This window comes from Protopterus annectens, chromosome 12.part0 (genome assembly GCF_019279795.1).
Source record: "Protopterus annectens isolate FY-2018-M chromosome 12.part0, PAN1.0, whole genome shotgun sequence".
NCBI classification, from domain to species: domain Eukaryota; kingdom Metazoa; phylum Chordata; order Ceratodontiformes; family Protopteridae; genus Protopterus; species Protopterus annectens.
In genome coordinates this window covers 945,753,456-945,778,274 of record NC_056746.1, presented here as the reverse complement: position 1 = coordinate 945,778,274, position 24,819 = coordinate 945,753,456, and positions in this window count along the sequence as shown.

Here is a 24,819-nt window from a genome sequence, read left to right as displayed (position 1 = left end):
CATCACCTTGGGGGAAACTATTTTCAAAGTGAGGGAGTACTTTAAGTGGGATTGCACACAAATGACATAAGTTCAAAAGAGATATTATGAACTTCTGCAGATGCAATCCCCCTCCCCCTCAGCCATTCCTCTAAGTGATCCCAGCCTACTTGGATGCCTTTGCCTCAGCTTCCAAAGCTCCAGATTCTCAGCCACCAGCTCCAAAAAGATCAGACAGGTTCTATAAACTTCTTGATTATGTCAAATTTCTTATCAAGCCTCCTGTGGCAGACCCTGCTATAATTGCCATCTCTCTGGATAAACAGTCCAGACAGATTCCCTCTTCTTCCTTGTTCCCATTGAATGAAGATAGTAAAATGATGGACAGGTTAGAGAAGAAAATTTACACATCTTCCACCCTGGCCTTTCGAGCCATCAGTTACCAAATGCATATGGTCAAATATGCTTTGGACTTGGTCTCACAAGCCATGGATCAACTGAACTCAATTACAGATTCTCCCACTAAGGCACAAGTGGCCTCTACTTTTTCATCAGCCACACAGGTCACTAGAAACTCTATAAAATTATGATGCTGCTGAAGCATCAGCTAGATCAGCTGTTTTAGCCTCAGTCCTCCGTAGGTACTCCTGGCTCAGGATACAACCATTGCCTGATGATTTCAAAAACAAAATTATGGATGCTACCCTTGACAATAGCTTTCTCTTTGGAAAGCAGTCAGCAGAACTGTTTAAAAACCAGCAGGAAAAGAGCAAGGAGCTGCAGGACCTCAAATACCTTTTTGTCTCGCCAGTGCCTAAGGTTCATAGAAACTACCCTGCCAAACCCAGATTTGTCAGGAAGGCTTCTGCACCACCTTCCACCAAACCCAGAAAAGGTTCCAGAAAACCTTCCTCAGCCAGGCCTACCTCCTCAGAAATTACTCCAACACGGCCCTTTCCTGACCAGCCTATCAGTGCATGACTGTAAGACTCTAGCACTCCATCTTCTCATATCTGCCCACCTCTCTCACTGTCTTCCCCTATGGCAATGTATCACTTTGGTATTTTCAGTAGTGGAAAAAAACTCTTCCAAAAGGTATCTCATACCCTCTAAACGTCCAAATTCATCTCATCCCACAAGTCATTCAAGATCTTGTCAGACAGGGTACAATTCAAAAGGTCCCTCCATGACAGGAAGGCCTAGATTTCTATTCCAGGGTCTTCCTAGTCCCAAGAAAGGATGACCCATGGAAACCCATCTTGGACCTGTTTCTTCTAAACCTTTTCCTGTTTCTTCTAAACCCACCTTCTGCATGCTCTCCCTCCAAACACTTCTTCCACTCTTGACCCCCCAGTTCCTATCTGGCTACTTTAGACCTGTAGGATGCATATCTTCACATCACTATCCACCCAATTTCTGCATTTTGCAGTGCAATCCTTGCACTATCAGATTACTGTCTTGCACTTTGTTTTGTCCACAGCACCAAGGGTATTCACAAAATATCTAGCTCCTGTGGTGGCCTTTAGCAACACAAAAGGTGTTCAGATTCCCCCATACATCGATGATCTTCTTATCCAGGCAGATCATCCATATACCCTACAAAAGCACCTACAATTCACCATTTCCGTCCTCGAAGGCCTAGGTTTCACAATCAACCAACTCAAATCCTCACTTACTCCCCTCCCAGGACCAGATGTTCCTGGGTTGCAGATTAAGAACAGATTTGATGAAGGCCTTTCTTCCCCCAGAAAAGGTTACATCTTTGATCACTTCCTTCCAGGACCTACTTCTAACCAGCTGCATTTTGGCCAGGGAGTTCCTGTGCCTCTTGGGGTTCATGGCAGCCATGCTTCCCATGTTGACTGTAGCCAGGTTACACATGAGAAAATTTCAGTGGTACCTAAAGAATGTTTGGTCCCAACACATTCACCCAATAGAGTTTCAAATACCATTCCTTTCATGTCTCAAGAAAGAAATCTTGTGGATCCAACAAATTCACCTGAACCCAGGACTACCATTACAACCACTCCCTGCTGTTCAGCAGATGTACACAGATGCAACAGATCTGGGATGGGAAGCAACTGTGAATGGACTGAAGGTTCAGGGCCAATGGGACCCCTGTCTTCGGAAAAAAACACATCAATATTAGGGAAATTACTGCCCTTATCCTAGCCCTAAAACATTCCTTCCCCTCATGCACCCAGTATCTCTAAGAATCTTTATAGACAACACAACAGTCCCGTGGTATATCAACAAACAAGGGGGGGGGGGGACAAAATCCTACTTACCCTGCAGGCTGGCAGCCCAAGCTTGGGAAATGGCTACCCTCTCTAATGTGACACTGCAGGCAGTGTACATCACATCTCAAAACGATGTTCAGGCAGATGCTGTCAGCAGGTCATTTTCACAGAAACAAGAATGGATACTGCACAGGGATGTCTTCCTGGACACAGTGTACAGGTGGGGTACACCATAAATAGATCAGTTTGCCTCCTCTCAGAACAGACATCTGAAGTTATTCTGTACAAGAACCCCCCTCCCCACAAGCCTAGAGGGTGGACACATTTTCAATCTCCTGGAAGGGGATGTTTCTTTATGCATTCCCCCCTTTCCCTCTCATACAGAAAGTCATGCTGAAGATTCAACAAGACAAGCCAAAAATCTTGTTTGTGACCCCCTTTTGGCCAAGGCAGCACTGGTTCCTCCTACCCTTTTCTCTAGCTAAGGGCAATTACCACAATTTACCCTATAAGGTAGATCTCATCACACAACAGAAGGTATCACTTATCCATCCACACCTCCAAACCCTCAGACTAACCCTGTGGTGATAAACTTTTGATTTCTTGTAGACACGTTTATTCAGAGGATGTGCTTTCTGTCCTGCATGAGGCCAGGAAATACATTACCAGGAGATTCTACTTATCCAAGTGGAAAATGTTCTCCAGTTGGTGTCTTCACAGACAACTAGATCCCTTTCAGGTAGATGTACCGCTGGTTTTGTCTTATTTGCGTGAGCTCCTTGTCTGAACTTTCATATTCCTCAGTGAAAGTCCATGTGTCAGCTATCTCTGCTTGCTTACCTCTCAACCCACCTTTGTTATCCAGATTAGAGGTAAAACTTTTCCTTAAGGGGGTATTTCATATCGGGCCACTAAGGAAACCTATTTCTCCTCCTTGGGACCTGAATTTCATTCTAGAAAAACTCACTACTGCCCTCTTTAAGCCAGCAGTGTCATCCACCTTGAAGATGTCCACTTGGAAAACAGTGCTACTTGTAGCCCTACCTTTGGCCAGAAGGGTCTCAGAACTACAAGCACTCATGGATAACCCACCATACCTGATATTTCTTAAGGATACGGTCTTTCTTCATACAAACCAGTCCTTCATGCCTGACGTGATCAATGAACTCTCTCTTAACCAGTCCATCCACTTACCCACGCTATTTCCTTCTCCACAAAATGACAGTGAGAGAGTGCTCCATTCCATTGATGTTCACAGACAACTTAGATTTTACCTAGACAATACTCAGAACATCAATTATTTGTATAATTTCACCCAAGGGCTCTGGGGAAAGCTGTATCCAAGCAAACAATATCCTCTCAGATTTCCAACACTATTTCCTTTTGCTACTCCTTTCATGGCAGACACCTTCCTTACACTGTGAGGGCCCACTCCACCAGGGCTGTGGCCTCCTCAGGGGCTTTTTTTCAAAGAATTAGATGCAACCACTGTCCTAGAGGCAGACACATGGTCTTCACACTTTCACTAAACATTACAAGCTGGACAATATCTCCAGGGCTAGGGCAGGCTTTGCTAAAGCCATCCTGCATGGATTCATAGAGAGTTCCTCTTATTCCACCTCCCATAACACATGCTAAGCTTTGGTACTCTCCCTCATGTTAAGAATACTGCAACATGAGAATAGAAGGACATAGAATAGTTGTGTAAAATCTTACCATAACCATAGATGTCCTTCTCTTCCATGTTGCAGTATTCGTATCCCTCCCTCCTAACCCCATTTAGGACTTCTGCATCATCTTCTTCCCGTTGCTTTTATTTTTCCCTCTCTGGATGGCATCCTGATCAGCTACCCTTAGACTGTCTGACTGCGACATTTAGTTCTGAGGTCTGTGCATGCGGATGTCACATTTATGGCCCACAGTTTATGGTACCTACGTGTGATGTCCCACACACCATATAGCAGCCAGGCTAAGCTTTTGTATATGGGCCAGACATTTGGGTCACCTCAGGTGGAGGATCCCTCATGTTAAGAATACTGCAACATGGAAGAGAAGAACATCTATGGTTATGGTAAGATTTTACACAACTATTCTTTCTTCCTGGAGGATCAAAGTAATTTTAAAAGTTTGTCCAACAAAAAAAAAATGAGCCATCAAACTGAAGGGGGCTGTGTTTCTCATTATTCTGATAATAAGGCACACAGAGACATTTTGGCAGTGAAACCTTTTTGACTGTTCCAAAGGAAAATGTTTGAGAGAATGAGAAAAGCAGAGGAGTTGACAAGAAAAACTGAGAGTACCATGGAATTGAATCAGAATCTGGAGTTGGGAGATGGAGGTGAACAGAATAAAGACTAGCCACTTGGAAATTAATGAAAAAATGTAAGATTGCAAAGTATCGTTTGCATTACTGAAATATGGCTACATAAGAATAAGTGGAAAAAGTGGACTTTTGTTGACTCTGTTAAACATGTGAGGAACTAAAGATATTTGCCTCACTTGGTCATTAATGTTTGGAAGGACACTAGGAGGATGGAAATAGGTAACTGTAAATAAAATAAGTTATTTTCTTAACAGTGTTTCTATGAAACTTTTCACAATATAAATTGCATATTTTATACCAAAGTATTTTTAGTTGCTCTTTTAAGTGATAAAGTTTTTAAAGTAAACAGATGCCTTTCTTTTCTTCCTCTTCTCTTTCTGGTATTACAAAATGTGGGTATTAAAGTGCAAAAAGAGAAGAAAAGTTTCCCAAAAGCATGTTTAAGATAATAGGCTGTAATCTTGGTTTGTTGAGGTGGGAGATAGGGTTATAAAAGTACACAGATCATAATATATGTAGAGCTGATGTTTTCTCTTATTTTTGCATAGGTGAATTTCTGGATTAAGACTCTTGGTTTAATCTAATAAATTGTAAGTGGAAAGAAGTAAATATGAGAACACTGAATATAATGAAAAGTTTTCCTTTAGCAATAAAGATTTCTTCTCTTACTTTTCTATTAAGGCAAGCTGATCAAGGGGTAATAAAAGACAGAACACTGATTTCTTGAAGGTTAAAAGTTAATGATTTTAGTATACAAGTAGTTTTCAAATTTGGGAAGGGGAAGAAAAATAAGTAGAAGCACAGGCAATAACATGCTTCTTAGTGTGGATAACCTCAATTTTAGGTTAACTAGGGCTTGTGTTAACAGCTATCTGTTTGGCACAAATATACATATTAGGAGGATTAGTAAACTTCATTATTTGAAGATGTACATACTTGTATGTATTTCTTAACTTAATAGGTTGTTCTGTAGATATACTTTTCTTTTTTATTTGTTTTTATGGCTGTTAAGACAAAACATCTTGTAAAATGTGGTATATGTTCTAATGATGATGATAAAAAATGTATAAAGGATTAACCGTCCACACATTAATGGATACATTTATCAGAAAAGCTGGAATTATACATTTAAAAAAGCTGCCATATATAATAGGTGGAAATAATGACTTCTTACCATAATAGCAGCACTTTCCATATTATCTTGGAATGTGATGGTCTCACAGGTCTAGACAAAAAGGAAAAATACATAAATATATTCAGAAATGCAGACTGCAAATAGCAATACCACAGGAGACACATTTGGAAAAAATGAGCATGTGAATTTGATAAAGAAAAGATTTCAGGATAGATATTCTGCAGAATATCAATGAAAAAGAGGAGCATTTATATTTGTTGCTAGAGGAGCTCCAATAATGATAGAAGAGGGGAAAAGATAATAGATTTGTAGTAGTAAGGGGCTACTAGCAAGTGATGAGGATTTCACTAACATACATTTATATTCCATCTAAAACTGGTAATTTGGAACTTACATAATCAGTTTTCAGCAGGAGAATATTACTTGTATTTTGGGACTGGAATTATAATTTGCAGCAATGAGGATGTATCTGGGGGGGCTAGAAGGGAATATAACAAAAGAGGATAGATTTCTGAAGAAGCATATGAAAATATTTGGCATGAAAGATGTGACTTCCATAGCAGGAACTCTGAGAGAATTTATATAGTATTCCCCAAGGTACAATAACTGGGCTAGATTTGATAGAAATTATATTTCATAGGAATGTCCATTAATTGAGATCTTTGATACGCATCCAATAACGTCTTCAGATCATGCGCCAATAATCACTAAGATAAAAATGCGGGGTAATGAAGTAAAGATGAGTCACTGGCACTTCCACATCTATCTTCTAAAAAGTGAAGAATTTAAGGAATGGGTAGTAGAAATTATCCTGGAGTTAAGATAGAAAGTACTCCAGAAGTTATAGTTAGAGAGTGGGATAAAATAAAAGTGGAGTTTAAAATCAGAGTAAAACTAAAAGAAAAAGATTTGGTTAAGAAGTAACAATAATTATTTATTGTGGCTGATAAAGGTTAAAGTATTGTAAAATAAGAGGCATTTCACAGAACAAGAAATGGCACAATTGCAAAATGCTAAAGAGTAAATCAGGGTTTACCTGGATAATATGCATGAGTTTAGAAAAATTGCTGTTAAGCAACTGTTTTTTGATAGTAACTCCAGAGCACAATGACATAAGCAACAGAAAGCAGAAAGGGTTGTTGTCAAAATAACCAAAGATCCTGTAGAAGTATTAGAGATATTTTGGAAATTGTATGATCATTTGTATAAAGCAGAAAAGTGGGGAAATCAAGAAAAAGCACAAATTGGAGTATTTATGGAAGATTTAAATTTGCCAAGGTTAGAAGTACATGAGGCTGAACAGCTAATAGTTAAGATAGGAGGAAATGAGATAAAAATGGTGTTGTATAACCAATGTACAGGAAAGTCTCCAGGAATAGATGGTATTCTGGTGGAAGTTAGTATGGAAGGAAGTGAAAAAGATCTGGATGGTTAAAAAAAAGTTCTGGAAGGTTTTGTTTAGCTGTATTTTAAAAGGAGAAGAGGCACAGATGTCCTGGAAAAAGCTTTGATGGCTGCAATACCTAAAGATGGTAAAGACCCATCTGATCCAACTTCATACAGGCCCATTTAAATTCTAAATCATAATTATAAAGTGTTTATGTTTATAATGGCTAAAAAATGGCAGTTCTGAAATTGATAGATATGGACCAACAGGGTTTTGTGGAGGGGAGGTAAACATTGAACAACAGTAACAGAACAATGCTAATCTAGAGGGGAAGCAGAATTTAAGAAAATACCACTGGTACTGGTAGGTCTTGATGCAAAGAAAGGATTTGATGAAGTAAGCTTGGATTTAATGAGTAGAGCAATGGAAGCTTTTGCATTTCCTGATACACTAATATGGCTAATTAGAAGGCTATATGAGGGATCAAAAGCAAAAATCAAAGTGCGAGGGTTTTTTCCAATACGTTGTGTCTGAATAGAGGAACCAGGCAGGGGTGCCCTCTTTTTGCCTCTTGTTATTTATGTTATATTTAGAACTATTATTTAGGAGTATGGATTAAAAAGGATTCAATTGTGGCAGCTAAGGATATGTGGGAAGAAACCAAACAAAAGATAATACAAAAATTGAGAAACTGGAAGCTCTTGCTTATGGATATAGATAGCAAGATACATGCAGTGAAAATGTTTTAACTCCTTTAGTTTTATACACAGATCAGGCTTACTTTTCATCAACCAGTTGAGAAGTTGTGGACAGTAATTAATAAAGTGGTGAAGGATTTTATATGGGAGGGAAAGTGGGCAAGAGTTAAGAGGGATAAGTTGAAACTTCCGACAAAACAAGAACATTTAGGATTACCTGATTTGAATGGATATTTTAGAGCTACACAGTTAAGGATCTTATACGTAACGCAAGCAGAAGGATACAATTCAAATAGGGAAAAGATGATGAAGCAGGCAGGTCAGGTGATTCAGGAAATACAGAAAGAATGGGATTTTGGACTCATATCCATAATGAGAATAACATTCATATAGAATATTATACACACAAAGTAGCAGAAAGTACACTAAAAACTAAGTCAACATGGGAATAGCGAAAGGAGATTCTTGCAATAGGGATGACTGCAATTAGGAGTACAGAGAAAAGACAAGAGGAGCCTATAATTTACTGGAGAACGCTGGTAAAGGAACCAAGGTACTGGGAACAAATAATTACAGAAGGAAAGGTAATATAATGGGAAGAGGCAAGAAGACATTTGGATTTCAGGCTAGTAATGAATGCTTTTCTTGTCAGGTATTGATATCGGAGTAAGACAAAGAGAAAAGGATAGGGGAATCCTAAGTGAAAGACCTGACTTGGTTGTGTTTTTCATTGAATCTAGAACAGAAGTTGCTGTTAATAAAAGTTAATTAGTAGGCAGTATAAAATATTCCACAGTAACATTAGGAATCAATCAGAAGAGGTTAGAAAAGTTTGGGAAGAAATATTATGTATGCAAGTTTCGAACAAGCAATGGGAGGGCATAAGTATGGCTCCTAGTATACAACAAAGTCTTGAAGATTTAGGAAGTGTTTGCATTGATACTTTTATATCCCAAACAGATTTCAGATAATTTTTCATCAGGTAGATGGCAAATGTTGGAGATGTGATGGGGAAGGATGGGGAAGAAAGAGGTAACTGGGAGCATATGTTTTGGGAGTTAGAGTTGGAAGACTTAAAAAAAATCCTGACACAGTACTATGTCAGGAATACTGGTTGGGAAAATGAGTGTAACTAAGGAAATTATTTTTGAGCTGGGATACAGGATCTGAATTGCCTAGATGGAATAAGGCATTGTTAAGTTTAATTCTGGTGGCTGACAAAAAATGTTTACTAAAAATGAAAATCAGACTCTAAACCAACTATACTTTGAGTGACTATTGTAACAGAGATAAAATAACAGGAGGTGGGAGCTTTAGAAAAGGGTAGGAATAAATTACATAAAGAAATGGAAATTGTGGAAAGAATACATGCAGAAAAATGTTTTGGAGGAGGAATGAAGAGTTGAATAATTTATGTAATTATGCCAATATTGTAGGATATATAACAATATATGTGATGTATAATACTTGTAAATGTGAACTTGTAAATATGGTTTGATTACTTTTATATAAATGTAAGTTTGCCTATGTCATAAGTGATAATTCAGTAAAGGTGTTTTAAAAAATAAAGTATTTAGGACTGTGCATTAAAAAGGGATTATGTTATGGCAGCTAAGGATATGTGGGAAGAGACTAAACAAAAGATAATACAATAACTGAGAAACTGGAAACTCTTGTTTTATGGATAGCAAGATAAAAGCAGTGAAAATGTTTTTGATCTCTTTAGTTCTTTATACAGGTTTGTATATTTTTATCAAGCAGAGGAGAGGTTGGAGATAGCAATTAATAAAGAGTTGAATTATTTTGTCTAGTTGGGGAAGATGGCAAGGAAAGTGGGATAACTTGATCTTTCCATTAGAACAAGGTGGTTTAGGATTACCTGATTTGAAGGGATATTTTAGAGGTATACAGTTAAGGTTCATACACACAACACAAGCAGGAAGTTATAATCCAAAATGGAAAGTGATGAAGCTTGGAAGACATTAGCACATAGTGGGATTTTGGATGCAGATCCTTAAGAAGAATGACAACAGCCATACAGAAAGACTTAAATTAATCCTGAAAACATCTTTGACATGTAGGAACAAAATCCAAGCTATAAACCAATTTGCTCTTCCTGTCCTAACTTACAGTTTGGAGTGACTGACTGGCCCCAAAACATGCTGGATAGATGAGACAGGAAAACAAGGATGCTTCATGCTCTCCAAATGATTTATAAAAATCCGTGCATACCAAGATTATATATTCCCCATTCCAAAGGAGGGATGGGCCTCCTTGAAATTGATTACATGTATAGATCTGCAATCATGGGACTCCACACATATCTGTTGATCTCACAGGACCCAAACATAGTGAAAGTTTTGAAGCATGAGAATAAATCTAAGATGACTTCCCTGCTTAGGCTAGCTGAAGAATATCGGTGTCAAGTAGGAATGGAAATCAAACCACTAGTTGATAAAAACCAGGCAGCAACTGAATCTGCCAAAAAACAAAAGAAAGCATATCCTATGTACATGTAGTTTTACAAAGTCCATTGAACATGTTGAACATGTGGGAGAAACAGACAAATGTAGGTTTTGTAAAACAGAATTGGAAATAGTTGCACACCTCATTTCTGGTTGCGACATACTAATGGCAGAAGGACTGTATACTGAAAGGCCTAATAATGTGGTGAGATTGTTGCACTGGGGAATGTGCAAACAATGTGGTATTGAAGTGGCTGAAAAACAGTGGAAACATGAGCCACAAAGTATCACAGAAAATTATGAAGTCTACATCACATGAGATCATCCACTGCCAACAGTTCAAAAGACAGATGCTAGAAAACCAGATACAGTGGTCCAAAAAAGACAAAAGCATTGATCATTGAAATTGCCACACCTAGTGACTGCAGTGTCCTACGTACAGAGAGACACAAAGTCATAAAATATTAGGATTTGCAAGTAGAAACTAGAGCAATGTGTAAGAAGGATACCCCGATAGTAGTAGAGCAACGGGTCTTATAAAAAAAAAGTTTACAATCATATTTAGATATGCTACCAATACATGTATGTCTGTACGAATTGTAGAAGGAGTCATTACTGGGCACATTGCAAGTGCTGTGAAGAGCACTTTTGGCTGGCATGAAAGAGTGAAACAATACTAATTTCATGAACTTTAATCGTACTTTGACTTAAAAATGAGGTCCATTACCATCACAGTATTAGAAACCCAAAAGATTTGGAGAAATTAAAAAAAAGTATGTCTGGGGTCTGAATGCAGAGATGAAAAGTCAGCAAACAAAGGAGAGTAGTAGTGCTGAAATTGAATTCATCCTTGTGTCTTGGTGAGTACCTTCACGAGGTGGACCCTGTTTTCTACAAAATCTCACCAAGGCAATGCTGATAATTAGATTGTATTTATATAGCATATACTATGGACAGAAGTAGGTCAAAACTTAAAAAAACATGGTTGGGTGCACAAGACCCAGGATAAAAAAGTGCCCAATCATGGTAGGCGCACTGGTGCCAGGACTGGAAAAATGACAGTGTAGAATCCTCAAAATATGGAAATATTCCTACACTGGGTCCAGGCTAGGCCTAGGGGGGGATGGCCCCCCTGTTGTAGAAGGAAGTAGCAGTCCACAACAATCACAAAAACTGATAGGCCAAAGAAGATCCATAAAGATGATAGAGTGGACAATTGAGGATAAGAAAGAAATTATGTATTGTTACTATTATTGAAAAAGCCCAGAATTTCCACACACAAGGTATACAAAAAGATTAAGATAAATTAGAGGAAAGCAAAATACTTCCACAAGAAAAACTGTCAAAGCTTCAAATAAAAATTTGTGGTATTTAATACAATAGATATTTGAAAAACAGTATATAGGCCTAGCAACTTTGATCTGTTTGGAAAATGAAGCATCTGAGAAAATGCAAAATATAAACAATAAAACCTAGATATTTTTGAAAAGTATAAAAAAGAAATATGGACATGGGAAAGAAAGAGAGATTTGATATGCTGCAATATTTATGCAAACGTGAAAACCAGATTAATCAACATAAAAATGCAACCCCAAAGATATTCGAAGAAAAATACAGGCAAAGGCATCCAGACATGGAAAAGTTCACAATAAAAAAATATCACAGAGGGAATGTAGAAAAGCAGATTAGTAAAGTGGAAGTTAAAAACATAGAAGCTGAAGTTATGGCGTGACTGCAAAGTGAAGGGTTTGATGTAGAATGTCTAACACAGGGTACATCACAGCATGATGGAATGAGTCCCCAACGTAAGGACAAACAGGAAGAGCAGGAGACGTCTGAAGAAGAAATACTGACATGGGAAAGAAAAAGGGAATTAGTATGATGTAATATCTATGCAAAGGATGACGTACGACTGACTATCAGTACAAAAAGAGCAGCACCAAAAATATCTGAAGAGAAATACAGGCAAAGGAATCCAGACATGGAAAACTTTACAGTACAAAAATAAGACAAAGTAGAAATGTAGAAAATGAGATCAGTTGTGGAGGAGTTAAAGAAATAGAAAGTGAGGTTATGGAGTACCTCCAAAGTGAAGGAGTCAGTGTAGCAAATCTAACTCAGAAAGCACTACAAAAGGATAAAGCAATGAAACTCCAAATTAAGGGGAAACCAGTAGAATGGGAAGCAATTGGTCAGGTGCCATATGAAGATATACTGGAACCTTCCACAAGAAACGAGTATAAACATTCACTTGAAGCTGGATGGCAAGGGAAGGAACAGGAAACTGTGAAAACTCTTGACACAGTTAATGTTAAGGAGTGATAGGCTAGTAAGTTCTCATATGACAGAGCAACAGATGGCAAAGGATGAAATTGAAGAGAATGTGCCACAGGAGGATGCAATAGAACTTTCTGTAGAATGCCCACAGGAAATAGAAAACATAAAATGTGCCCTCAGTTTAAAAGAAAACAAGCTAAGAGAAGAGTTGACTTAATAGATACAGACATATAGCATATGGAGCGTTTCTCCCTGGGCCTCCACTGAAAATTGGCTTTGTTCCAAGTCGGACTTTCCTGGTAAACAATGTTAAATAAATAAATATTAAGATCAATGAAAGAAATAGACTGCAGAAGGTCGATAAAACACAAAAAGTCAGATGTTTGCTAAAACGGACACAATAATTAGGACTGTCCATAGAGATCCATGCAGTATAACAGAAGTAAGCAGGATATTTTACTGTTGAGCTAAATTAATAAGTGAAAGCTCTACCACAAGAACACAGGGTAGTGAGGAAGAAAAAGGGGAGAAATGAATACCATCATGGAAGTATCAAATACATGAAACTATAAAGCAACTAAGATCTTGTCACTGTAAGAAGATTATTTATTTTATTTTTATTATTTATTTTACATTTGTTAACCGGGATAGTCCGACTGGATATATGTCCATTTTCAGCGGAGGCCCGAGGAGAAAAGCTCCAACAAAAGCAACAAAAACATACAGAAAGACAAAAACAATGTACAAAAGTATAGGGTTGCTTGAAGAAGCGACGAAATACATTTTAGAACATGGAGTCAGAAGTTGACATTAATAATATTGTAATAGGAACCACAAGCTAACATCGTTAGTAAGTGAGAGTGAAATGTATTAGTTAAAAGGAGAGAATTATGACTAAATACATTGTGTAGAGTGAGGATTAGCCAGGCTTGGTACAGTAGCAGGACCTTTTTGACCCCAGGTGTAGTTTGAGCTTGGCTTTGAAGTGATTCAGGGAAGAAATTGAGGTAATCTCAGGGGGTAAAAGGTTCCAGGTTCTACCTAGGGAGTTGGACAGGAGAGAGTCACCGGCTAGGTTATTAGTTTTGTAAGTCTGGATGAGGACTTTGTTGGAAGAACGAAGTGGTTGTGGATTGTTGTGCAGGGTGACTAGGTGTTTGAGTGAAGGGGTGTTTTCAGGGGTGTATATGATTTTGTGGGCTATGATCAGTTGGTTGTATAGCACTAGACTAGGAAGTTCGAGCCAACCAAGCTGAGTTAGATTGATGCAGTGATGTGTTCTAAAAGGGAGCCCAGTGGCGAATCTGGCAATGTGATTGTAATAGGTAGTAAGTTTGTTTAGATTGGACTTATTGTTATTTAAAAGAAGAGGGGATGCGTACAGGAGAGTAGAGAGAAGATGAGAACGGGCAATGGCTGTGGGAGTTAGAAAGTTCTTTAATCTGTACAGTGAACCTAGTTTTTTATTGATGGTTTTGATCAATTGGTTAACGTGTAGGTCAAACTTTAAGTGGTTGTCAATAGTGACACCTAGAAGTTTCGTAGATGGGTCAGGAGAGATAATTGTGCCATCTTTGGATTTGATTGTGAAGTTTATGGGGAGGGACTTTTGTGTTGGTAGGAATATAAGCATTTTAGTCTTTTTGGGGTTTAGAATCAGGCAGTGGTTGGATAGCCAGTTTTCTATCGTGTTGAAGGTTGTTTGGGTACTTAGCTGTAACTCTGTAGGGGATGTAGCTGAGCAAATCAGTGTTGAGTCGTCTGCATATTGGATGCAGTTAACTTTAGGAATGGCAGTGTGAAGATCATTGATGAAGATGGAAAATAACAGAGGACCTAGTATGGACCCTTGTGGAACACCCTGGTTGTTTGGTAATAGGGTGGAAAGTTTAGAGTGCCAGAGTATGGCTTGTTGTCTATCACTTAGGTAGGACTCAAACCACTGAAGTGATTTTAGATCTAGACAGAGTGATTTTAGGGAGTGGATCAATAGTTGGTGATCCACCATATCAAAAGCTTTGGACAGGTCCAGGAATAGGGCTGAAGAGATATGGTTGTTATTATGATGAATGTTAATGGTGTTAGAGAAGGATAATATGGCTGTAGTGGTGCTGTGGTGAGGTCTGAAGCCGTGTTGAGTGTCTGCCAGGAGATGGTTGTTTATTAAGTGGTGCATGAACTGTTTTTGGATACATTTTTCCATTATTTTGGCTAGGGGAGAGAGTATGGCTACTGGCCTATAGTTGGATAGTTTAGTAGAGCCTCCCCCTTTATGGAGAGGGATGACGTAAGATATTTTCCAGATATTGGGAATATTAGCTTCTATTAATGTGCGATTTATAAGTACTGAGATTGGATAGGCAATGGCGTCAGCAGATTTTTGTAGGTATTCAGCTGGAAGTTGGTCAGCTGCGAGTGTGGTAGGTTTTAGTTTTCTGAGTAAGGTATGGATAAATGATGTAGCAATTGGATGGAAGCTAAATTGTGGAAGATTTTTTAGAGGTGGAGCTGTTTGGGCTGTAGGGGCTAGGGGGCAAGTTGCTGGCTAGGGTGTGGGTAGTCTCGGTGAAGAAGCGATTAAAACTGTCTGCAACTACTTCTAAGGGTTTATCGGTGAGGGCCTCAGGTACAGGGGTAGTCTTTTTGCCAGGGTGTATTAGATTGTTTAGTCCAGCCCAGAACTTTTGAGGGTTATTTTGGTTAGAGGATTGTAGATTACTGTAATATTGTTTTTTGTCAATTATAGAAGAGGGAACAGATCAACAAAAACAGAAAGATAGACATGAAAAAAAGCAATACACAGTATTAGAACAGATCAGGATCTGTCATGCACTATCACAAATAAACAAAAATCGCATCACAGGCAGAAAACTTTAGAAGATACAAAGATAAATATAAAGGAAAAGTACAAAATAAGCAATTTATTGATGACCCAAAAAGTTTTAGAGAGAATTGGGAAACAAGGCAAAAGGAATTGAAACACCACCAAAAAAAAAAGAAGAAATGGATACATTTTTGAGATGTATCTATGAAGATCCTGTGGAACATAAAGGTGCTAAATGGATGGAAGAAGTAAAAGAAAGAATAAGTTTAAAGGTACAGGATATAAAATGGGATGAAGTAACATCCAGAGAGATTGAAACAAAGTTAAGAAAAGCCTCAAATTGGAAAACCCCAGGCCCAGATGCAGTACCTAACTTCTGGTTAAAAGTATTAGCATCTTTACATGAATATTTAGCCATGAATAAGAACTATTTATATGCACACCCCGAACAGACACCAACCTGGCTAACAACTGGAAAAACAATGCTCCTACTTAAGAGTGAGCCTGCAAGCTACCCTAAAAATTATAGACCAATAACTTGCCTTCCGATGACGTATAACTATACAATGGAATTGATGCTGACAGTCTATAGTCATTTGGAAGAAAACTCGATTATGGCAATAGAACAAAAGAGCAATAAAAGAAAGTCATATGGAAGAAAGGATTCTTTGCTGTTAAATAAAGTCATAGTGGAGAACTGTAAAAAGGGGAAGAATTTAAGTATGGCATAGATTGACTACAAAAAAAAGCATGTTGATAGTATCCCACATTCATGGATAAAAGGGTGCTTAAAATTGTATAAGATACACCCTACACTGATCAACTTCATTACAGTGACTATGAAACAGTGGCAGACTACTTTGCAACTAAGCCACGATAAAGGACTAATTATTATTCCAGGGATAAAAACTCAAAGAGGGATATTCCAGGTTGACTCTGTCACCGCTGCTATTTTCCCTTGCCCTAAACCCATTAAGCTGTCTACTTAACAGCTTAGGTCATGGCTATAATTTGACTCCTAGAAAACAAAATGTAAAGACTTCTCATCTTCTGTTTGTCAATGATTTGAAACTGTTTAGTTCATCAGATGAGGAACTGAAAGTACAGTTGCAGGTTGTCAAAACTTTTCAGATGATATAAGAATGTCATTTGGTCTTGATAAATGTGGAAAAGCAACCTTTAAAGCAGGAAGACTGCAACACCAGAAAAAAAAGAAGTTATGTCTTACCATAACGTTCCATCTGTGTTGTCGATTTTCATTCATTCATCACTGATGGGTATCGGTTCCATCCTCGGAACCGAGTCGGCCTTACACCAAGCTCACACCAGCCAAAACCTCTTCATCTAAGCTTTTATCCATAGTACCCTTCTCCCTGTTACCTCAGATTGAGTTTCCCCCTTATCAGTAAAGCAGAGGCAGTTTCTACGCAAGTTCTCTAACTCAGCACTTGGACCCAAAGTATCCCAAGGAGCCTTTGGAGGGGATGGAGGGTGGGACGTGATGAGTGAATGAAGATCAACAACACAGATGGAACGTTATGGTAAGACATAACTTCTTTACCTGATGTTGTTAATCTTCATTCCATTCATCACTGATAGGACAGACTCCCCAGCTACCTTGTGTTCCCTGGGCGGCCCTTATGGAAGAATATTCCTGAGCACCATTGAACCAAAGGAAGCTCTTTCCCTAGAGACCAAATATGAGTAATAAAGGTATGAGGAGAAGCCCATGTTGCTGCTGCACAGATATCGTCCATGAAGGTTCTAGAATGGAAGGCTACGGAAGTTGCCATCAACCTGGTAGAATGAGCTTTGATTTTCTGTGGTATAGCCTTTTTCTCTTGATGATAAATGTAAAGTATGCAGTCTGTAAGCCATTTAGATAAGGTCACTTTAGAAACAGAATTTCCCATTTTAGGTCCAGAAAAGGAAATGAATAGTTGGTCTGCTTTATGCATTGTTTTGTCTGTCCAGATAAAATCTCAATTGCCTATGGACATCCAATGAATGCAGACAGTACTCTCCTTTATTAGTAAATTTGGGAAAAATACTGGAAGGTCAATAGTTTGACTAATGGAGAAATCAAAAATGACTGGGAAGAAAGGTAGGGTTTGTCCGGAGTGATATTCTCCTTATGAAAGATTAAATAGGGCTGTTTAATGCAAAGTGTGTGGAGCTCTGAAATTAGTCTAGCTGACGTGATGGCAACTAGAAAAAAGGGACTTCCATGATAAGAATTTGATGTCACATTTTGCCGCAGGCTCAAAGCGGGGTTGTGTCAAAGACTGAAGGAATAATGTGAGGTTCCATGGTTCTATAGGTTGTTTGATTGGAGGTCTAATGTGAGAGTCTCCTTTTAGAAAGGTTTTGCATAACTGGTGTGTAATCAAGGGAGAATTTCCAAAACCATTATGAAAGTTTGAAATAGCAGCTAGATGGACTCATATGGTAGAGGTTGCAGCTCCATTCTCGAAAAATTTTGATAGTGTAGTACTACAGTAACTGGAATAGAATATGGATCTAGTTTTCTTTTCTTAGACTAAATAGAGAATCTCTTCCATTTCTCTAGATAGAGTTTTCTGATGGATGGTTTGTGAGAGGCCAGGATAATATCATGTACTGGAGAGGAAAGGTTATCCTGCCTGGTGATCAGTAGAAGTGGAGAAACCAAGCTGTCAGTTTGAGACTGGTTAGGTTTAGATGACTCAATCCTTGGGGGTGAGAAATCAGGTCAAGGAGGTAAATCCAGAATCCACGGTCAGCATAAGTGAGGCTGGAGAAAGGGGGAACCACAGTTGTCGAGGCCAATACGGAGCTATGAGGATCACTTTGCAATTCAACTGAAGAGCGTTCTTCAAGAATGGGGGGATAAGCATACAGAAGTCTCATGGGCCAATTGTGGATCAGAGCATCCCTCAGGGACTCCCCCTGGAGGGGAATTAGGGCAAAATAGCTGCTGCATTTGTGGTTTGATGGGGAGATGAATAGGTTGCAGAAAGGCTGGCCTCAATGGCTGAAATTTTTTGCCACTATACTGGAGTTGAAGGACCACTCATGAAGCAGGAGAATACATCTACTCAGCTTGTCTACAATCACGTTGAAATCCCCTGGGATATGTGTTGCTAACAGAAAGCAGTTGGAAGCTATCGCCCACTGCCAAATTCTCATGAACTGTGGACTGGGTCAATGTAAGACTGGATTTCTCCCAATTTATTGTTATTCCCAATAGTCTCACCAAGGAAAGAGTGTATTTCAAGGCTGTTACCAGTAGATGCTTGGTGGGGGCAGTAAGGAGCCAATCATCTAAGTATGGAAACACCTGGAATCCTTGCAGTCTCTAGTGAGCTGTGACTACTGCCATGCACTTGGTGAACACTCTGGGGGCTGTAGAGAGTCCGAACAGCAGAGAACGAAATTAGTAGTGATTGGCTCCTAGCCAGAGGTGAAGTAGTCTCCTGGAGCGTTTGTCCATTTTGATGTGGTAATACACATCCTGGAGATCCATGGAGCACATCCAATCACCGTTTCCCAGAAATGGGAGAATGGACTGAACCATCACCATCCAGAATTTCATTTGGGTGACAGACTTGTTTAAATTGCTGAGATCCTAAATTGATTTCCAGTCTCCTGTCTTTTTTTTTGGCACTAAAAAGACTCTTGGGTAGAATCTGGATCCACATTGGTCTAGTGGGACTGCTTGGATGACTCTTTTTTTGACACAGCTTTTTTATTTCTATAGCTGCTTCTTCCCTTTGACTGGGTGGAACATCGGGAAGTCTTTTAGGGGGTTTGGGTAAACATTGAGGGGAATAGTGTAGCCTGTGGTTATAATCTTCTGTACCCAATGGTCGGTAGTTATTGACTGCCAGGCAGCATGGTGCAGAGAGAAACATCCCCCAATTGCTTCCAGAGGAAAGCAATCAGGCCACTCTTCAGGAGTGCTGATAGGGCTGTCCAGAGAAAGAATATCTGGCTGAAAAACCACAGCAAACACAAAACTCCAAAAAAAAGTCAAGATAAAAACAACACCAGGCTCCGTTCCACTCGTTTACATCACTTCTTAAAAGCTGTTTGTCCGAGGCACTAAAGTGCAATAAAAGTGGAAAGAATCTCTGGCTCCCTTGTCACATGGGCCCCTTCTGCCATGGTAGGGGCATCTTCCAGAAGAGTTACTCCCTCTGCCCCTGGGGGTATACTCACCATGTGTGTCACGAAAAGGACCCTGAGACTTTTTGTGCCACAACTTTCCACTCCTCTGGTTCCTGGAAAAGGAATTCTGCAGGGTGGAAAAGCATACACCTATAGCAGACAGGGTCTTGCCGTCATTTTCACACCTGGCTAGAGTTTCCTTCACTTTAGTGCCAAACAGGGAAGATGCTTCAACTGGAGCATTCAGGAAGGAAGACTTAAAAGGGTCCACGAAATCACAAAGGCATATCCAGCTCTGCCCACCCCTTCAGCTGCATATGATATTAACCTCATGGGTGAATTAGAGATGAAATCCAGGGTTGCGAGCTGTGAGGCAACTTTGTCACTTACCTCATCAGACACCTGTCCTGAGAGAGTTCCAGAGAGTTCGGAGATTAAGTTTCTTTGGAGCCTCATAAAATGTGCTAAATAATTCAAGGACCATATGTAAAGGTCAATGAAGCAAAGACTCACTTATTTAATCTATCCATTGCCCAGGACTCTGTTGAATGGGTGAACAGTCTAACTCTCTTTAGAGAGTTCCTTTTTCATGGTCACCACCACCACCATAGCATTGACTGGTAAATTTTTAGACCAATGCGGGTGGGGTAGAATTTTGTCTGGTCTTTGAGGGATTGGCTCAACAGAGTCCGGATTTTTCAAGGTGTGCTGCACCACGAGTTGGACTAGCTTGTCTGCAGGCAGAGTCACCCAAGAGGTAGATGGTTGGGCACAGAAAGCCTGCAGAAAGACGGACTCCTCGGAGGAAGGGTTGGTGGACTTCCAGTCACCCCTCTGTTTCAGCATTTCAAGGATGTCCCCAAAGGAGACATCATCAGGAGGTGAACTTACGGATCCTTCCCCTTCATTGTAATTCATATCCTCTGTCAGAGACTCCTCAGGGGAGTCTACATGCTTCCTCTTGCACGACTTCCATGGTGGCTCTTCAGTGGGAACTTCTAAGGAGGACTCGGAAGAAGGGGCACCATGCAATAGAGTTTTCTGCAGCTCGTGCCTGGTGTACCAAGGCAGTGGCTTGTGTCAGCTACAGCTCAGGAGGAAGGGATGTCTGGGGTTCCGACGCTGGAGGTATACTTCCAAAAGCAAGTGCCCCCTCCATCACCTGGAAAGCAGGTCCGCCCATAGAGGGATGGGAGCCCGGAGCTGAGGAAACCTCAGAACCGGGGTAACACCCCACTCCGCCGAACCAGCTCCCAAGGGAGGAGCCTCAATAAGGATTGGTGCCAGCAGAACTCCTAGCACTGTGGATGGAACCGTAGACATGCTTGGAACGGTACTCAGAGCCAAAGAGCCTGTAGCCCAATCCTGAACCTGAAGAAGGCTCGGTTACGAAGGGACCGAAGGCCAAAGGGACAGTTCCGGGGCTGCAGTGAAGTCCACTACTGGCACCAAAACAGAGGGTTCTGAAAAGGACGTCAGAGCTGGAGACTTTGAAACCTGCAAGGTCAAAGGAGGAGAGTAGGATGGAGTCTGTGGAGAAACAATCCCAGGTCCGGCAAGTGGATGGGTCTTAGCTGGAGTGGGAAACCCCCTGGCTGTCAGCAGCTGATCCACAAGGTGCACCACATCAAGTTCCAAAAGGCTCCTGGTGGATCTAGTGGATACCCGTGACAGGGAGTCTGGTTGCTCTAGAAAGGCGCTATATATTTGTCGTAGAAAAGGATCCACCAACGGGGAGTATTGGGTCCATGCTGTGGTGTCCAGTGGCACTGCTGTCTCTAGTTTGGAGACAGGAAACAGCGGGGCTAATATAGAGGTCATGGGTACCATAGATGGGCTCGGTGCCATAAGGGCGCTCGGTACAGGAATACACATTGGTGGCTCAGTTATAAATTGTGTCAAAGTGATAGGTACCAAAGGTATGCTCGGTGCTGAAGCGGCACTCGGTACTGAGGAGAATGAGGTAGTTTTTGAAGTATCGACTGTTGGTGCCATAGACAACATCGGTGCTGAAACAGGCGCCAAAGGTAATATAGCAGTTGACAAAACCGAGGTCAGTGCTGTAGAGATTGACCTCGGTTCCGAAAATACTTTAGGTATTTTAGACTTGGCAGGCTTGCCCAAATCACCAGAGAGTGAAGAGGGTACAAAGTGTGGTGTTTTCCTTTCTTTTCTGGGAGGGAAAGGGCCCTCTGCTGCAGAAAGAGCCTCTGAAAAGAGCGTCTTAAGGAGGCCTTTCAGAATTACCTTATTTTTGTGCTCATTCAATGTACACTGACTGAATCCTTTACAAATAGAACATAGGGGCTGCACCAAGAGATGGGGGACCCCCAAACAATACACAGTTGTTATGTGAGTCAGTGTTTGGCATTTTCCTATTACAATCAAGGCATTGCTTAAAACCTGACGTACCTTTCTTTTCAGACCTAATTGGTACACACAGACACTCGCAGGTTTTTTTGAAAGAAAAGATGAAGGAAAGAAATATAAGAAGTACCACAAAGGGTAGGGAGAAAGGCCGTACCACCAATGGTACCAAGATTATCAAAAGGTAATAGAGGGTAAAAAGCTAGCAATAGACTAAGATATATAAGAATTTAGAAATATGTGAGAAAGAGACTAATACACTCAGTAAAATTAGACAAAAACTCAAAAAAGTTGAACTTAGCTTGAGAGCTGGCTTAAACGTGGCTTTACGGCTACGTAGCAAATGAGATCTGTGGTAACCGGGAGAAAAATACTATGGGTAAAAGCTTAGCTCGAGAGTTTTTGGCTGGCATGAGCTTGGTATAAGGCTGACTCAGTTCCGAGGATGGAATTGATACCCATCAGTGATGAATGGAATTAAGATTAACATCAGATCGGGACAAGAATGTGATATAAAAGAACTTGGGCAAGAGGGAGTGTATAAATATTTAGGAATTGATGAAGGATCAACAATAAAACATGGACAAAAGTGAATAAAATGTAGTAAGGAATACTTTAGAAGACTTAAATTAATCCTGAAAACAGTGTTGACATCTAGGAACAAAATCCAAGCTATAAACCAAATTTGCTCTTCCTGTACTGACTTACAGTTTTGGAGTGATTGACTGGCCCCAAAACAGGTTGGATAGATTAGACAGGAAAACAAGAAGGGCACTTCATGCTCACCAAGGTTATATATTCCCATTTCAGAAGGAAGGATGGCCCTTCTTGAAATTGATTACATGTATAGATCTGCAACTGTGGGACTCCACACATATCTGCTGACCTCACAAGACCCAAACATAGTGAAAGTTTTGAAATATGAGGAGAATAAATCTAAGATGACTTCACTGCTTAATCTAGCAGAAGCATATCGGCGTCAAGCAGGAATGGAAATAAAACCAGAAGTAGATAAAAATCAGCAGCAACTGAATGTGCTAAAAAACAAAAGAAAGAATATAAGGTGAAGGACCAGATGAGAAGGCAAGAAATGTGGAAAATGCATAAATATAGTTGTAAGTATAGAAATCTTCTGGAAGAACCTCATGTTGAGCAGGAATGAATGCAGGAATGGTTAAGTAGAGGCAATTTCAAACCGAGATGAAAGGTTAATATTGGCAGCCCAAGATAGTGGGCTACGTACATGGTCTACGCAGTCCATTGAACATGTGGGAGAAACAAACAAATGTAGGTTTTGTAAAACCGAATTAGAAACAGTCGCACACCTCATTGCTGGTTATAATATACTAATGGCAGGAGGACTGTATACTGAAAGGTATAATAATGTGGAAAGACTATTGCACTGGGGGTTGTGCAAACATTATGATACTGAAGTAGCCGAAAAACACTGGAAACATGAGCCACAAAGCATCACAGGAAATGATGAAGATTACATCACATGGGATCACCCATTACCAACAGTTCAAAAGATAGATGCTAAAAAAATTGATATAGTGGTCCATGAAAAGTGGACAAAAGTAGCACTGATCATTGAAATTGCCACACCCAGTGATTACAGTGTCTTGCATACAGAGACACAAAGTCATAAAATATCAGGACCTGCAGGCAGAAATGAGAGAAATGTGGAAGAAAAATACCGAGATAGTTCCAATAGTATTAGGAGCAACAGGTCTTATAAAAAATCTACAATTGTATTTAGATATTATACCAATACATGTAACCCCATATGAATTGCAGAAGGAATAATTACTGGGCACATTGTGGGTGCTGGCGAAGAGCACTTTTGGCTAACATCAAAGATTGAAACAATACTGATTTCATGAACTTTAATCGCACTTTGACTTAGGAATAGGTCTATTCCCATCATGGTATTAGAAACCCAAACAATTTGGAGAAATTAAAAAAAAAAGTTCACAGTAATATGACTGTGTCAATAAGTGGTTAACAGGATGTAGAAAAGAACAGTCTATTATAGGAACAGCACATAACAAGAACCTTTGGACACTCTTTTATGGAAATGTGTCTGATAAGGGCTAACCAGTTCATTAATAAACAGTTTAATTTAGATCATAGGAGACTGTGCTTAACTTACATTTGCATATGCATTGTTTCCAGTTTTAAGCTTGAGAGCCTGCTTTATTAGGAGTCATATAACAGCTAATTAGAAGGATAAAGTAAGGACATCGACTTATGATAATAGAATAGCATTCATCTGAAAGCATCAAAGTTTCATTGGCTTATTTGGTGGGCATCCAAGACAACACTTTTGCAGAGAGAAATTCAGATAGATTTGTAATCTGCCAGCAGTTGACGAGCAAAATAGTCAACACTTGAGAAGACTTCAGGACCTCCAAGATGGCTACACTCTGAGTAACAGCTTAATTTCAGCTCTCCCAGAGCTCAAAAAAGAGAGACAATGAATTTCTTTTTTTGGGGGGGGGGGGATTTAAGGTACTAGCTAGTAAATGCACTGCCTGAATGCCAGCAAAGAAAACTTTTAGAGACCCTGAAAGAAAATCAATCACAAATGGTTAAGAGAAAACACTGGCTGGGAAGAACCCTGCAGCTGCTCAGCAAAAAGCATTTCAGGCTTCAGCTTTAGTGCAAGACATGGCTTCCAGTAATCCAGAGAAAAAAGTCAAATGTTCTCAGAGCTGAAAAACACCGAAGCAGTATATCAACTCAAACAAATGGCTTTAAAAAATAAAAGAAGCTTTAAACAGAGATTCAGATGATCTGATAAAACTGCAAAAATCAGAGGTCAAGAAGAAGAAAAGGTTGGCCTAGCATGTGCTCAAGAAGAGATGTTTAAAAAATATCAGAATTAGAAAGAAGAGCACATATGGAAAACCTGAGATTTTCTGCTCTACCAGAGAAACTGGCAGGAACAGACTGTATTAATTTTATAAAAGCAC